Source organism: Miniopterus schreibersii, assembly GCF_964146895.1.
Source record: "Miniopterus schreibersii genome assembly, chromosome: 4".
NCBI classification, from domain to species: Eukaryota; Metazoa; Chordata; class Mammalia; order Chiroptera; family Miniopteridae; genus Miniopterus; species Miniopterus schreibersii.
In genome coordinates, this window is record NC_138105.1 from 9,537,039 (window position 1) to 9,554,392 (window position 17,354).

Consider the following 17,354-nt stretch of genomic DNA (forward strand, 5'->3'; position numbering starts at 1 on the left):
TACCTCCAGGAATAAAACTCCTGCCAGTTATCACGAAATTTCCAGGTGAGATGGTTTTCCTCCTACCAAACGTTAAATAAAGTAAGTAAAAAGAGCAGACTCTGAGCAGCCCCAACCATCTCTGCTGGCCTTCCTCAGGTAAGCACGTCTGCTGACCCTTGAGAATCCAGTTCTTTCTTCCTTTGGGCCCTTCCCTACTGTCACCCCCATCACTTTGGATCATGTTCAAAAAATTTGATGAGAAAGAAAATGTGTCCAACTGCATCCAGTTGAAAACGTCAGTTATTAAAGGTATTAATAACCAGTTGATAGAGCGGTTTCCAGGCACTGAACCATAGCTTAATCAAACCATGCCCAAGAAAGATCCGGTCAAGATAGTGCGATGCCAAGAACATATAGAAATCCTTAGAGTAAACAGAGAGTTACTATTTTTTCAACAAAGAGAAGGGCCTTTTTATCCAACTCTAAGGCTACTACACAAATACCCTTTTATCCTGCCATGACAGCAAGTCGATAAAGGAGCCATCAAATTCGGGCTCAGTGGAGCAAATATCATGTGTCCAGGCTTAACCTGTCCTGGAGCCAAGCTTTACCCTGCTGCAGCGGGCACGATCGTTGCAATCGTGGCGGAAGGAAAACAGCGGGCCCTCTGTGTTGGAGTTAGGAAGATGTCTGCAGGAGGCATCGAGAAAGTCAACAAAGGGATTGGCACTGAAAATATCCATTACTTCAATGATAGGCCGTGGCATATGAAGACATACAGGTGAGCCTCAGAAGGAAAACACTTGGGCTACATACGGACATTGTGCTGTGCCTGTGTTTGTGTCTGTGTGTGAAGACAATGCCTTTATGGCTATGCTGAATAAATTCAGCAGGTGCTACCAAAAAAGTAAAGACTTGGAATAAGAGAAAAAAAAAAGAGCAGACTCTTTTCTTCTTAGTCTGCTCCACCCTGCTCACCGACTTGTGCTTTCCAGCCACCGTGTATGAGCCGCACCCTCCACATCCGCCCCGCATCTCCCGTGCAATAGAAGCGCCTTTATAGATAGATGGCACTGACTGCAATTAGTCCTTATATATTTGTGAGACATTTTGACTAATGTCTGCCCTCTCATTAAGTACCATGAGATTGAGACTGTTTTACTCACTATAATATCACCATGTTTTACACAGCACTGTTTTTCGCAGTCTTAGAGTAGGACTCAATAAACACTTGCTAAATGAATGCTCAGTTACACATGATTACTAACCATCACTCCTACATTTCGGTAGAATAGTATCTGGGTCAATAGGTCTATATAGTCTTCTTACTTAAATTCAAATTAATTAGTAAAGAATTTTAATTTCTAAGCATTTCCCTACCTAAGCAAACCTCACATTAATCCTTTATTCACCAAAGCCAAGCAAGCCATTTGTCTATCCAGTTCTTCTATAGGTCCCCAGAAAGTGAAAAATTTATAAAACCCAGCCACAGAATAGAATTTTGTTGTTGTTAATCCTGACCCAAGGATATTTTTTCCATTGATTTTTTAGAGAGAGTGGAAGGGAGGGAGGGTGGGGGGAGAGAGAGAGACATCGGTGTGAGAGAGACACATCAACTGGTCGCCTCCTGCACGTGCCCCTACCAGGCAGGGGATCGAACCTGAAGCCCAGGCATGTTCCCTTGACCGGGAATCAAACCCGAGATCCTTCTGTATTCAGGCAGATGCTCTAACCGCTGAGCCACACTGGCCAGGACCAAGAATAGATTTTTAAAAATCATGCTATGGTTATATTGTTGATCATTTTTGGAACTTGGACTATTAAATGAAACATCTATTTCTATAGCATAATATACTGATGTTTGTCTTTGCCAATGTATTTTAAGTTTGCTTGATAGTAATTGAAATGTATTCTTAAAAACATAGAGAACTTTTGAATAAAGAGGAAATATCAAAGTCATTATGGACCATTAGGTCCTGTTAGGAAATCATCTAGTAAAAGCTTTCAACTTGGATAACCTTTTGAGCGCATTAGAGTTAATAGTTATAAAATATTTCCTCGTACATCTTCCTCGATGTTTCACTGTTAGCTACTTTCAGGAGAATGGAACACTTTTCTTTTTGGATTTGCAAGCTATTTGAATAATGAAAGCTAAGATATTTTGAACCAGTAATAAAAAGATGCTATCTCAAATTTTCTGACATGTGAATGACCCTGCTACACAGTCTACGACATAGAACAACAATCTGCTAAATCTGAGTGCAGTTGACCATAATCTCTTGTCAAAGTACTTGATAGGGCAAAAATGAATTCACCCTATGTTGGTGGAAGTGGAGCTGGCTTTGTTGAATAAATGTTGGTCAGTAAGTTACTCATGATTAGCGGGGTTCACTTCCAGGAAAAATGTTGCCACTGCAGAGGAACATAAATGCCTCCTTTTTCTCAGAAAACAACAGCAACAATGAAAACAACAAGATATCATCTCTGTTTCCATTTTTCAAAGTCATTATGGACCATTATGCCAGAAAACTACAGCCAAATTTAAGTACCAAGTTTTCTGCTCTTTTCCAGTGCCTGTGAGCATTTATTGTATAACTCAGATACTTTGACTATATGCAAACATCAATGAGCTGATTACTTAAGGTCACCTGAAGGGCAGGGCTTGCCTTCCAGGCTGTTGTTTCTGTATAAACCATAAGGCCAACCAAGCACATCCCTCGATCTCAGTAAGGCTCAGGAAATGTTCGCCCCCAAATGAATGAGATTAGATAAGAAAATTCTGTGATTTTTCTAATCTTGCTGTCTTCTAGTTGGAGCCCAAACAAGCAATCATCCGTACCACATTTTTGCTTTCTGATTTAGCTAATAAACCCAGGTGGAATTTGAATTTTTAAAACAAGAAGGCAATTTATCTCCACAGACAGAAACAAAAATGATTTTCAGAACTTTCAAATTAATACGTGATTACGTTTGGAATCAGGGTCTTAAAAACACCTGTTGTAGTGAGTAGGCATACATTCCATATTTTGAAACCAAGACTACATCATCCTACTTGCTGAATTTCAAAATTAAGCAGCCACGTCAGAACAGCAGCACTTCCCTGGCTTCTATTCAGTGAGCTGTTGGAAGTGCTTTTAATAAAAATTGTATATGATCACACATGTCAGAACACACAAGGTTCATATACCTGGTATCTCTGACATTCTCAGCTTGGGTCCCTATTAAGATGGATTCTAAGTCCACGGGTGGGACTCATAGCTGCCCAGTGCCTGTCTTGCTTTTATTGGCAATTGTGAGTAATTGCGTACTTCTACTAATTTCTTATCTTATAATTACTTGCTTAGTTTTAGTGGAACTTTGGTTTATGGACTCACTAATATATATACTCAGCCATAGATTCCCATTCTCCTTCACCCCAACCCACCCCATTTTCAGTTCTGATCTAAGAACTAAGACCTTTCTTCCAAACATACACACAGAAGAAAGTCATTCCCGTCAGATCTGGAAGATGTCAGACATGGATTTTAACCCTGTACTTACCTACAGTTCCCTCCTCTGCATCAGGCGTCAGGCGTGAGTCGTGGAAAGCAACCTGTTCTCCCAGGTTTCAAACATTTCTGGGGAGAGAGGAATTTTCAGATTCCAAATTTATATGACAGTGAAGTCAGGATGACGACTTTCTCTCTGAGTGTTAATTATTCATTGAAAAGCTTTTTAAAGACACAGTTCAATATTTCTTTACTGACTCACTGCTAATAAAATTACAAGTAAGGAGTCTCGACTCCTTATAATGACACTTCACATTTGTTTTATTTCTAAATCACATTTAAAGGGATATTAGCAATTTTGGAGGAAATGTTAAAGTGAGATATTCCTGGTACATTAAGCTACCATCACTACCGACCACTAGAGGAGTTGCCCAGTTATTATTCCTGTACTCGTGCCAAATGAATGTTGACCTACCCACTTTCTTTTTATTGCAGTAGGAACACTTAACATGAGGTCTAGTCTCTTCACAGATTTCTAACTGTACTGTCAGGCATTGTTATCTGTAGGTACAATGTTGTGTGTGCAGCAGATCTGTAGAACTTAGTCATCTCGTATAACTGAAACCTTATACCCATTTATGCCAACTCTCTATTCCCACCCCACCCCCAGCCCCTGGCAGCCACATTCTATTCTTTATTTCTATGATTCGACTACTTTAGATACTTTCTCACTTTGATATCCTCAAAAGCTTAGGCAAGGATGGCACATAGAATTATTTTTAAAAGCACAGGGATATGGGGTTTGAAACTTGAAACTGACAATTGTTAGTAGTTGCCTATTTTTGCTGATGTCTGCCCTGGTTTTCCCATGTGCTGAGCCGGTATACCTGAGAGAGACTGTATAGAAAATAGCCGGGTTTGATGACAGAGGAGTGCTCACGTATAGGTAATCTGAAATTTCATTACGTGTTGCTTGGGATGCAGTTAATGTTATTACTGTAATACAAACATCAAAGAAAATCAGATCACACACTCACAGAGAGCCTTCCCCACTGGAAATCCTGTTAGCTGACGTTAATTACACCGCACCTTCCCGTTCAGAGGCTGTGGCCGCTCCTGATCTGCTCTCTAAATCGTCTGCCTAATCAAAGTACACACATTTGAACCCCATCGAATTAAGTAAAATAAAACTTGAATCTTGGGCTTGTTCAGATTCAGATTGTAGCAATATCAAAATTACTCTGCTTGCTAGAAGTGTGGCTGTAGATGGCAGTTAAAAAGGGAAGTAAGTGGGATTGAACCAGCATCGGAAAGAGAGCCTGTCAAATGGAAAGTTTATAGGCTCAAAGTAGATGTTTCTTTCAGGATTAACATCTGTTTTTTAAACTATAACTCAGGAGTTGTGGAATTCCCTCCATCATATCCCCTGAAAGGAAAACACAAACATCGTGTATGTATCCTTTTATTGTTTTCACTTGTATGTAAAATAAAGTTTCTTCATTCTTTAAAGATGGCTTTTTTCTTTTACTTATAGCCAAAATCATTTGACGGATAATCCATGTTTTGTTGCTTAAGCCCAGACTTGCATAAAATACACGTAAGAAAGTAAAAGAAGCAAGGAGCAAGTGTTAGAAGGAGGATAATTTTGCAATACCGAGTAACAGGAACAAACCGACACGTGAGAGATGCATCCAAAGAAGATTTTTTTTTTAAGTTGGTCCTTGTTAACCACACCAAATAGCATTGGATCATATCCCTATTTGATTTCTTTCAATTCTTCTATTTGGTCTAGAAGAAATTATCACTTTAATACTAGAATGTCTTTAGCATCTGACAGATTCCAGCCTAAAATTTTAACAAAGAGAGAGCTGGCCTCAAGCTCAAAGCCATAGGCAGGCAATGATATTTAACTAGAAATTAATAATGTCATTTTGCTTTAGTTGAATTTACTTCTATGGTTTTAGTCTATTCACGGCAAATGATACTGTTTTTCTACTTATGGCAATGCCAAGGTTTCCACTTTTTTAAGTAAAAAATGATGTAAGTTAAAGATAAACGTTAGGTAAATATTAGTGCAGCTGATACACGGCTATGGTAAAAATTATGAAGGTGACCCAGGGATGGCTGGAGTTTGGAGAACACTAGCCTAGATGTTTGATAAGCTGGGGGTAGAGAGGATCCCGAAGCTCTGCGTAGACCATGGCACCTGGGTGGAATGTGGCTTTCCAAGGAGACTGTTTACTGGGATCATTTATATTTCATCTCATATGGATTTCCCAAGATCAGTTAGCTCCGAGCCTGACATTCTCCGTGTATGCACGGCAGTTCCACAGCTCTGCCCTTATCCTGGCCTCACTAGATGAACTGCTCCCTAGATTGTGATACCTCCGTGACAAAGAACTGGAGCGTCATGCTCTTGTTTGGACTTTAAAAAAAAATTACTATCGGCAACTTCCTTTGCCATGTCCTTCTACCGTCCACCCAGCTCAAGCCTTTATTAATTCCAGCCTTTATTAATTCTGATCCCTTTAAAAAGAATCTTGAAAGTGTTCCCCCACTCAAACTCTACCAACCAAAGTCCTGCCTATCCTTCAAGGACCAACTCAAAAGCCAGTTTCTCCATGGAGACTCCCAAGCCTCCCTGCAGTAGGAATTGTCTCCTCTACCACAGCAGTCTTCAAAAGCTCTAAGAAAAGTATCTTCCACAGTCTGCCTCGCGGATTGAGTAGATACGGAACAAACTGAGAATGAGTTTGTCTCAATTATCTTCATCCTGTTAGTAAACACATTTAAATTGTGTTGGACCATTATTAAATCATAAATTTAAATTATTTTGAAATAATCTTGTAATTATTTAAAAGTGCCCTTTTGTCATTTTCATAATAATGTCTAACTTTTGCATTATTTTGTTATCTCCAAAAATGGGTTAAAGAATCTCAGTGGTGGAAACAATCTTGAGGCATCATATTACAATCAAAGGATATCATTTTAACTATCCAAGGGCAGATTTTTTCCCTTTTGAGAGACATCCAAAAAATGTTGCACTGTCTTCCTAGAAACCTATTCCAGTTTTTGCATCTTTAATTCCCAGAAAGTTATTCCTCACATTGAACCTAAACCACTCCAAGCGTCAGCTTAATTTGTCTCTTATCGTTTAAGTCTCATCGTCTCCATAAGAAACAGCTGGTCACCATCGGTTTCATTTGCTCCCACTGCAATCAAAAGCCAGCAGTCGAAATATCCTTTGGAAAGTACACAAAAATTTTTCTTTTTAATCAGGAGTCAGTGGGCCTCCCACACTAGCAGGGTGAGTTACTAAGATTTTTAATAGTGAGCATGGTGAGCTCTTTTATTTATTTATATATATCTTTATTGATTTCAGGAACAGGAAGAGAGAGGGAGAGAGAGAAACCTCAATGATGAGAGTCATGATGGGCTGCCTCCTGCGCCCCCCCGGGGATGGAGCCCGCAGCCTGGGCCTGTGCTCCAGCCGGGAATCGAACCGGGATCTCCCGGCTCAGCCGCTGGGCCATGCCAGCCAGGCCTGCTGCGCTCCCGTAAACAGAGCTCCTGAGATTGCCACTGAGAGGGCGGCATTTCTCAGAGGAGAAATTCGAAGGGAGACTCTATTATACTGTATTTGAGGAAGTAAATGGATCAAAGTTAGTTTGCAGGAAAATAACATGTGAAAGTGTGAGTTCAGAGGAATGTCTGCAGGTCACCGACCTGATGTGAGAAAAGCAGATGTTGAGGGAGACACTGCAGAAAGTTGACATTCTCGTGACCCCAGAAGCGAAGCGGTCCAAGTCCTGAGCTGAAGTTTAGCCAGAGGAGCAGAGGGTCCGAGTGAAGCTTCACTGGGGGCAGGAGTCATTCCCGGGCACCCTGCCCACGGGAGGAACCCCCACAGCAACGACGGTGTAATGAGGGGGAAATGCGCGCAAATTAGTAATTGGAGGGGAGCCTTCCACAGTCTGCTGCGAGAGAGGTTCGGGAGGAGCCGGGAGGGGGCTAGAGGAGGCCAGGCGACAAGGGACCCAGGGGTGCAGAGCAGCTGGACGGCAGTGGGCGGCCAGCAGCAGGGGAGGCTCCCGGGTGGTAAAGGGCCCGCCCGCCTTCTCCCTCCCACCCTGCGCTCCCTGACTGTACTGCACGCGCCACAGAAAAGTGGGGGCGCTTCCTGGTGACCACTGTGATTTTATTCGGGTTTCATGCAACTGAAACCGTTTATAGCTTAGATCACGTGGCCTGCCCTGGAAAGTCGGGACCTCCAGAGAGAGGAGAGCAGACGGAGTAGAAATGGGAGTCAGAGCATGTCAGCACTAAAAAAGTGTGCCCGTGAGAGGAAATAAGAAAGCGGGCTATCATTCGTTGCTTCACAAAGTTATAAAGTTGAACAGACTTCACAAATTCATTGAAGTGATTCTTCTAACTTGCTTCGGGTTTTGCCTCAGTGTCGCGGCTATCAGGTGCTTTTTCGGCACCCTGGTCTATTGACCACAGACTTATTAGACGGTCACAGAGGTAAAGCTCTTAGAACGAGGCCTGGCGCCACAGGTAAGGCTGGCAGTGGTCGCGGTGCTGCCCCGGACAGCGGGGCACGGGTGGAGGGCAAGGCGGGGGCCCGAGCGCACGCAGATCTCAATCCGAGGGCTCCCCGACCGCAGCTCCACCACGTGTCTCGTCATGTGCACTGCTCTACGAGGCCCAAAGCAGAGGTGGGCGCCTGTCCATTTCCCCCCACCATCCGTCACCCTGGCAGTTCAGAGGCTTTCCTAAGGGGCAGGAGGACACAGGCTGACTCTGTCCTCACCTTCTTCCCGGCAACATGCACAGCCTCCCTTCCCCAGCACACACGCACACAGACACACACACACAGGCACACAGAGACACACACAGAGACACAGACACACATATCAGCACACAGAGACACACACAGACTCACACATATACACAGACACACACAGAGACACAGACACACAGCGACACATAGACACACACAGACTCACACACATATAAGCACACAGAGACACACACACAGACACATACAGACATGCACACAGGCTCACATACACACATAAGCACACAGAGACACACACAGACTCACACACATAAGCACACAGAGACACACACAGACACACAGACACACACACATAAGCACATGGAGACACACACAGAGACACACACACATAAGCACACACACACACAGCCCTCCATGCTATTGTTCATCATAAGACTTTGGGAAGATAAAAGATTTTTGTCTAGAATGGTATTCTTGTTCTGGACCACACTGGAACGATGTTAGGGAATAAAAGTACTGAAATTGTTAGGCAGTGCTTCAAAGGCAGCCTGATTTTCACATGTACTTTTAATTCTCAAGCAATAGCACAGAGGTGACTTTCTACACTGACATGGGCCCCAGCTTTTCTAGAATAGCTGAGGCTAATAATGAGAGACTGTCCCCAACCATATGCCTCAATATAAAGTAATAACCTCGACTTCTTTGGGCTAAATGCTTTAGAAATACTGTTAGTTTGTGGCTTGAAAGCTTATTTAATGTCAAGAGATCACTTTAGTGTGTAGCACACCCAGACAGAAGTAGATTTTGTCAGCGGCAATCTTGACTATAGTACAGGAAGGACCACCCTGAGCACTGACTCATAACATCGGAAGCAGCTCCTTACCTGCACCCTGCATGGGGATGACCACTGAGCACGAGTGACCGGAGCTCTGAAATGAGAACCAGGCCCCTTTCTCATATAGTTAACGTGGAGTCAGATGCTTGCAGTGGCTGAATGCCATCCGGTGTGGTCCTGTAGTTGGGGGCCCTTGGAAAGCACAGCCTGAGAAGCACTCTGTAAAATGCTACTTTTCCTACTTCGATGACATGAGCAGGACCTGCCTCACAGCTCTCATCTGAGCAGACCCCTGCGTTCTTTTCACTGCAGCACCATGCTCCATGCCGAGGAGCTCTGCAGGGATGGGGTTTGAATCCCTTCAGGCAGCAAGGGTCACTGGGGATCCAAACGGGGAATAGACTGAATTCCTCGGGAAGCACCAGGACACTGCTTCAGGCCCTGTTAAGAAAGAGCCCCGGGCCATTACTGTTTATTTCCGTCCATCCCCGTGTGGGCTACATTGCATCAATGCTAAAGTGAACGCATTTCCAGGAGCGAAGACTTCTGTGAACCTCGTAAGATTTATATAATTAACACCATCCTTAGACTTTTAAGTTTCCTTGGAGAAAGGCCCAGAACTGTGCTTTCTAGACAATGTCAAATCTAACGGGGCTCGTGGAGGCATTTGACCATATCTGCAGACATTTTTAATTTTCACTGCTTTGGAGACAGGCTAGTGGCAGCTGGTGGGTAGAGGCCAGGGATGCTGCTTGAAAAGAATTATCAGGTCCAAAATGTCCATATTGCTGAGGCTGAGAAACCTGGATCTGGAAACATTGAATTTTACTTCTATTGATTTCTAGAAGATTCACACGGACATCCTTTGTGACCTTAGGCACACAAGTCACGTCTCCCCTCCTGGCCTCAGTTTCCTGTGTTGGTGACGATGTCGTTCAAAGTCACTTCCAGCTCTGTGTTGCTATGATGCTGTTCCTTCCATTGCTGCCTCAGTCTCCTTCAGTTCGACATTCTGAGATTACCCTGTTGTTGGAAAAGCTGAATGTAAATAGAAATTGATTCTTTAATATTTACCCTCAGCAGTAGAGAATTATTGAGTTGCTGTTGAGACCACAGTGTTACTAGTTTAACTCGGTTATATGATGAATTTTAATATATGTAAAAGATTAAAGTCATGGCACATTTTTTATTGTTGACTCTATTATAGATGTCCCCCACTTTCTCCCCTTTTGCCCCTTCTACCCAGCCCCCTAGGCCTTCCCACACTTGTCTGTGTCCATGCGCTGTGCATGTACATATATATTCTTTGGTTGATCTCTTCCCGTCCGCTCCCCACCAACCTCCCCTCTGAGACCTGTCAGTCTGTTCCATGCTTCCCTGCCTCTGGACCTATTTTGTGCATCAATTTATTTTGTTCTTTAGATTCCACATATAAGTGAGATTAAAGAGGGCATACAGGTGGCCAATGGACATATGAAAAGTGCTCAAGGTCACTAATCATCAGAGAGATGCAAATAAAAACAACAATGAGGTATCACTTCACACCAGTCAGAGTGGCATCAGTAAATCAGTAAACAAGTGCTGGTGAGGGTGTGGAGAAGGGGACCCCTGGTACACTGCTGGTGGGGATACTGTGGAAAACAGTGTGGAGTTCCCTCAAAAAATTAAAAATGGAGCTGCCTTTTGACCCAGCAATTCCACTTCTGGGTATGTATCCTGAGAAACCTGAAACACTAATCAGAAAGAACTTATGCAGCCCTATGTTCATAGCAGAGCAATTTCCAATAGCTAAGATCTGGACACAGCCCAAGTGCCCATCAGGAGATGAGTGGATAAAAAAGCTGTGGGACATTCACATAACGGGGGGGTGGGGGGTACTGAGAAGAGATTAACCAAAGAATTTATATACGTATATGCATAGCCAGTGAACACAGACAATAGTGTGGAGAGGCTGGGGTGCGGGGAAGGGGCTGGGTGGAACAGGGCAAAGTGGGGGGGGGGGGAATGGGGGACACTTGTAATACTGTCAATAAAAAAAAGAATTCAGCTGGGCTCACAACACTATTATCCCATAAGTATTGTCCATACTTGCATCGTAGTGCCTGTGATAAAATGCTGGTGAGCAAACGTTCCTGGGGAGGTGACTTTGCCCAGTGAGCAGCAGTCCGCACGCATCCCTAACCTTCCCCGGCTTCACCAAGCAGCCCTCAAGCTGCTAGCTGCTGGGAAGAGCGTTTCCAAAACAGCAGGACATCAAAGCAAAGTGAGACAGCCCCTCCTCCCCACAACTGGCTCTCAAGTGAAAAAGAGAAAGACAGAAAAACAAGGGTAAAAATGTAACTGCTAAAACAGAAGACAAGGGCGGGAAGAAGCCGGTGCGGCAGAGGGGCTCGGGCGCCGACCGGGTGACTGAGCGGCCGCCTTCCCATGGGCTGCGCGGCTGCTCAGCTGCTCTTTTTTCTGCAACCGAAGGGTCTCTGTAGGGCCGTCGGGTGGTTCTAAATATATTCAAAACTCAGAGGCAAAATCTTTCTAAAAATGGTTTCAACTCCGGAAAAAAGGTGCAGCGGAGTTTTTTTAAAGCTCTCTGGCCTTCCTGCAGTAATAGACTGGGACCCAGTGATGCAGTGCCCAGGGCCGAGGGCGGGGTGCTGAGGGCAGGCGCTCTGGGTGGCCCTGGGTGCTCCTGTAAGCCCAGAGCCTGACCCAGTCTGTCCTGGACCCAGCTCTCCGACATTCCTCCTCGCCAACCCTGTCACCGCAGTCGGCTCCAGGGCAGCAAATACAACCAACTGCGGGCCCTGCACAGGACAGCCAACAGGCCAAGGATAGGCCGGGCGGTCCCCTGCCCTCCCCACAGGTGTGCACAGGTGTATATACCTCCAAGTTTAATTTGCTTTTGGGGGGGCTTTATAAAAACGGCTATATGTTTTCTGTGACTGTTTTATTTTTATCATTATGTTTTTGCAAAGAGTTGTGGTTAGTTCATTTTAATTTTTTTTTTAATTTTATTTTTTAACCCTCACTGGAGGATATTTTTCCACTGCTTTTTTTCAGAGAGAGCAGAAAGGAGAGGCAGACAGACAAACAGACAGAGAGAAAAAACATCGTTGTGAGAGAGATACAGCGATTGGTTGCCTCTCGCCCAAGCCCCGACCGGGCCCTGGGTTCAAGCCTGCAACCGAGGTACCTGCCCTCGACTGGAATTGAACCCAGGACCCTTCAGTCCAGGGGACGGGGCAGGGGGGAGGACACTAACCACTGACCAAACCAGCTAAAGCAGTTCACTTTTTATTACTCTTTACAGTCTATCCTGTTGTGTGGAGACACCTCACTCTCTGTATAGTTCTATGGCTGTTTTCAGGCTCTCACGTTCCCCTAGTCTATGGGATATAAAATACATCTCTTATGGGATGAGCTTGCACTTTCCTTTATCACTCAACAGATTGAACATCTTTTCATACATTTCAATAGTTTCCAGGTTTCTTTTCTTTTGAAATTCCCGTTCGTGTCTTTCTCTTTGAGGGCTTGTTTTTTCCATAGTGATTTGTAACACTATGGAAAATACCAACCCTTTGTTGGTTATATGTGCTGCAAACAGTCTTTATGATGTTTAAAAAAAACTCTGATTTTTTTTTTTTTTTTTTGGTGAGAAATTAAGAGAACATTCTTAATGCTAGTATAGTCAAATTTATCAATCTCACCTTACATGGTTAATGCTTTCTTTTGGTCTTATTTTAAAAACATCTTCTCTACTCTAAGAGCTAATGATATCTTCCTATATTTTCTTCTAAAATTTCTGTCTAGTATCTTTGGATCTCACGTTGATTTTGTGTATGGCGTGACATAGAAAATTCTATCTCATTTTTTCCATGTGGATTACTTATTGTCACAGCATTTTTGAATAGTCCGTTTCTCAATGGCTCACAGTGCCACCTCTATCATATGTCAAGATTCTTTGTAAGTGGGAATCTGTTTTGGGGCTTTTTCGGTTGTTTTAACGGTCAGCTTGGCTCTCTCTGTATCTACCCACACAAACATTACTGTGGCTTCACAATACACCTACGTCCTGGGTATCAGGTGGGCTAAATCCCCGTTTTGTTTTTATCCCACTGTCTCTTGACTGTTTTTAGGCCCTTTTGGTTCCCTATAAGATTATTGATCGAAATCTCATTAAATCTGTAGATTAAATGGAATTAACAAATTTGTAATATTAACTTTCTTTTCTAAGATCTTTGTTAACATATTTCAACATAGTTTAAAAATTTTCTGTCAAATGCCTTGCACAACTATTCTTATATTTGTTCATAGATACCTTATATTTTTTGCTTCTATTAAACATGGTATGTTTTAAAATTTATTATTACAATTTCCTGTGTATTGCTGGTATCTAGAAATCGAATTAATTTTAGTATAATTGATCTTACATTCGGCCACCTTTCTAAACTCTGTTATTAATTTAAGACACAAAGTCTTCGGGGTGTTATGTATAATCTTTTCCTGACCTAACCTAACCTACAGTGTTGAGAAGAAACGGTGATAATGGTCATGTTTGTCGTTTTCCTGATTTTAGAAGACATACGTCTAAGATGTCATCATTCAGGTTAATGTTTCTTATAGGTTGTTGTCTTAAGCTTTTTTTTTCATATTAAAGAAGTTTCCTTTTATTTCCATTTCGCTAACAATTTCAAATATTAATTTTAATTAGTTAAAAGTTTTTCTTATCTATTAAAATAATCAAATAGTGCTTTTCTTTTTATAAAATAATATGGTGAATTACATTTATTGATTTTGTTAAAGTTAAATAATTCTTGCATTCCTGGGATAAATTCAATTTGGTTGTAATGTGTTACTTTGATTTGGCTTGGTGTATTTTGCTTGCAATTTTTTGCATCTGTGTTTAGGAATGTAATTGGCCGGTACAGTTAACCCTTGAACATCCTAGACATTAGGGACCACAACCCCCCACGGAGCTGACCACCTGTGTATACTCTTGACTTCCCCACAGCTTAAGTTGTTTCTCAGCATCTGCGGGGGTTGGTTTGAGGGCCTCCATGAACACCAACCCCCAGGGGTGCTCAGGCGCCTTGCAGAACAGGGCCTGAGCCATACACACAGCAGCCCCGCAGGCCTCCCCCCCCGCCCCCGGGAGCGGAGCCACCGGGTGGTCACTGGGAACAGGACGCAGCCAGGTGCACGGCGCGGGTCACGCTCACGCTGCTCGCAGGCCAACTGCATCTTCCTTTCTCATGCTCACTTTGTCTGGGGTTTGTACCAGGCTCATAAAACGTTCCGTTTCCCCTTCCTCACACCGAGGCCGAGGGAACCCAGATACCATCTTTCCCTAGGCCCTCTTGCAGGCTCCTTCTCGGGAGGTTGTTAGGATTCTCTCCTATTTGTCAATACTCTAAAATTTCAATATAGAGTGTCCAGATGTAAACCTTTTGTTCTTGGTGGTGGTGGTGTTTTGTGTTATTTTTGGAATTGAAAAAAACATTCCTACTTGGCACTCGGTGGCCTCTTTCAACAGAAGAACACACACCACCGGTCATTCTGGAAATGATCTTCGACGGCTCGTGGACCATTGCCTCCCTCTCTGGCTGCGAAACTCCACGAGGCCAAAGGCTGGGGTGTTTGGATCTTGAGTATAACACAGGCAGCACCCGTCCATGTACCGATAAATAGCAGTATCAGAAGAGGCCTCAACTTTCTTCTTTTTGTTCAGGTTTGCTATTTTATCATCCTTTTGCCGAGTTTTGCAAGAATATTTTGTCTTGATCATAAGCTTATTAATTCATTCTTCAGTTATATCTATTCTATTACCTAAGCCTTCTTTTCTGTTTAATAATCGGGCTTTAAAAATATTCTTTCTCATAAATATGGCAGTCTCAGGTCTCTCTGAAATTAAAACATATAAAAACAAAACCTTGGATCAGAGAAAATGAAACCAATGCGCTAAGAGGCAAGAAAGTAGAGGAGGGGGAAGACCAACTAGAGATTGTGGTAGGTAGAAAGCATGGGGAAAAATTGGAGAAATTATTTGCCACGTAATCAGTAAATCACAATATTAATGCCCCTAGCTTATTAAAACTCTATGACTGTTTGAAATAAATCCAGCTACAAGCTGTTTATAAGAGAGATATTTATAAAAAATAATTCAGGAAGTTTGAAAATAAAGGGATAAAATAAATATCAGAAGCTATGGAAATAGAAAATTATAGTTACCATTTATTTTTATTTCATTCTTGATTAAATGGCAGTTTAGTGAAGAATCTTGAAAGTAAGGGAGACTATTAGCAGATGCCATGAAAATGAATGTGAATTGCTGAACTAGCCAATACCTCCTGTGATATAAATAAATGTAAAAATTGAAAGTAATTTCAAAATGTTACTTTAAGGGCACTAAAAAAAATAAGCATTGGTCAAGTGAAGGTGAAGATCCTTTCTTGCCACATTTGTGCTCGTTGGATATCTTGCCAACACAGAATTGAGTTTCTGTCGAAGCCTGTCTACAACAAGGGGCAAAGAGGTTTCTGATACTGTTCAACAGGTTGTTTTAATTGTCCCAAATAATAACAGGCCGTGAAGAACTAGTGGAGTCTGGTTGTTGCTGTTAGGACTAACTCAGTCATTACTGCAAACACTGCGGACTTTGTCAGGATTGTGAATGTACATAAAGGGGGTACTTTTTTCTTTTTAACAGGTGAAGTAAATAACTAAATTTAAAACAAACAAGTAAAAGCATATTTTTACAAGTCAAGTAAATAAGCAATAGGTTAATGTTTAAAATATTTTATTAATTAAAAAATTTTAAATAGATAAGACATACTCAAAGTTCTACTTTATGAGTGTCACACAAAAATGTGCCGAGGTTTGGCTTGAGCCTCAGTACTGTGAGGCCAAGAAACCCAATATCTGTTTCAGCGCCATCTATTCTTCTACCCCAGGGAGGTTTCTGAAATAGGTGTGCGTAAAGTAAAAACTGAGGTGAGGTAGAAACTCAGAGGCAATTTTATTATCTTGAAAGCCAGTTTTGTTGTTCTAATGCTACATTTCTAGATCCAACATTTTATGATGACATTTTTTCTCAAGTGAGCATATTAAGAATAAAAACGTAAGTAAGAGTAACAATCTAAAGTCTGAGTATAGACTTTGTGGGGTTGCCTTGTTTAGATGCACCGCTGCCACTGACCAGACCTCCAAATCCAGGAGTTGAAGAGAAGATAAACCCTCATTTCAGTTGCTATTCAGGAAGAAGGCAAAATTAAGAACACAGTGGCAATAGCATCATTAGTAGAACCCGATATTTCCAGATATGGCCCCAAAAATCTTACTCCTGCACTAACTACAGGTGGAAGAATGACACTATTTGGTATTTAAAATGTCCTGGATAGGTTTTCATAGCTGCTGACTGACTGTCTTTGTACTAGAACATCAAACTTGTAAATTGTGACTAATAAATTTCACAATAAAATTGTAATTATAGCAAAAATTCAAATCCATCTTCATGTACTTATATCCCAGAAGGTCAATGTGTGATGTTGATATTTGGCTTCAGCCTTGAGCTTAGCCACCTACGGGTCTGCCACAGTTAGCCATTCGGCGTTTGGCCAAAATGTGGAGTTTGTGCATCCCTGGTTTCCTGGGTTCTCTTCTAGTATTTTTAATGCAAACACAAGCAAAATATAGAATATATTCTTATTTTTTCTTTTCTAACATACACACCACTCTACACTTTACTATATTAGCTTCAAAATAGAAAGGCAAACACTAACTAAAAGAAAGTTGTTGTACAAAATGCATATCAGACATGGTAGAATTCAACGTGAAAAACCTCAGAAGGGCAAGGAAAAAAAAGACATTTTATATTGGCAAGAGGCATAATTAACCAATGAAAATAGCCATGAATTTTTATGCTTCTCTAACAATGTGGCTTCAAAATATGTTAAATAAAAGTTGACAAAGCTACAAGGAATGATAGATCTACAATCCTACCATGAGACTCTCACATACCTCTCTCAGAAAAGACAGATGATGTAAACAAAGTATAAATAATAAAATAGAGAATGTTGGATGATCCACCTGCCAAGCTTGCTCTAGTAGATATGCGTAGAGAAAACATTGTGCCCAATGAAGAGAGACAGCGCATTCTTTTCAAACACACTTGGAGCGTTCCCCGAAATTGCCCATGTATTGACAAAGAAAATAACAGATCCTGGAGGGTTATACGACACAGGCCACACTTACT

General features: G+C 42.1%; 1 pseudogene across 1 annotated transcript; it reads left to right on the forward strand.

Moving 5' to 3' along the window:
* Nucleotides 1-221: 221 nt before the first annotated feature.
* Nucleotides 222-767, forward strand: LOC308555630 (malignant T-cell-amplified sequence 1 pseudogene; annotated as a pseudogene). Its single transcript has one exon. The product of its transcript is annotated as a malignant T-cell-amplified sequence 1 pseudogene (transcript).
* The last annotated feature ends 16,587 nt before the right edge of the window (nt 768-17,354 follow it).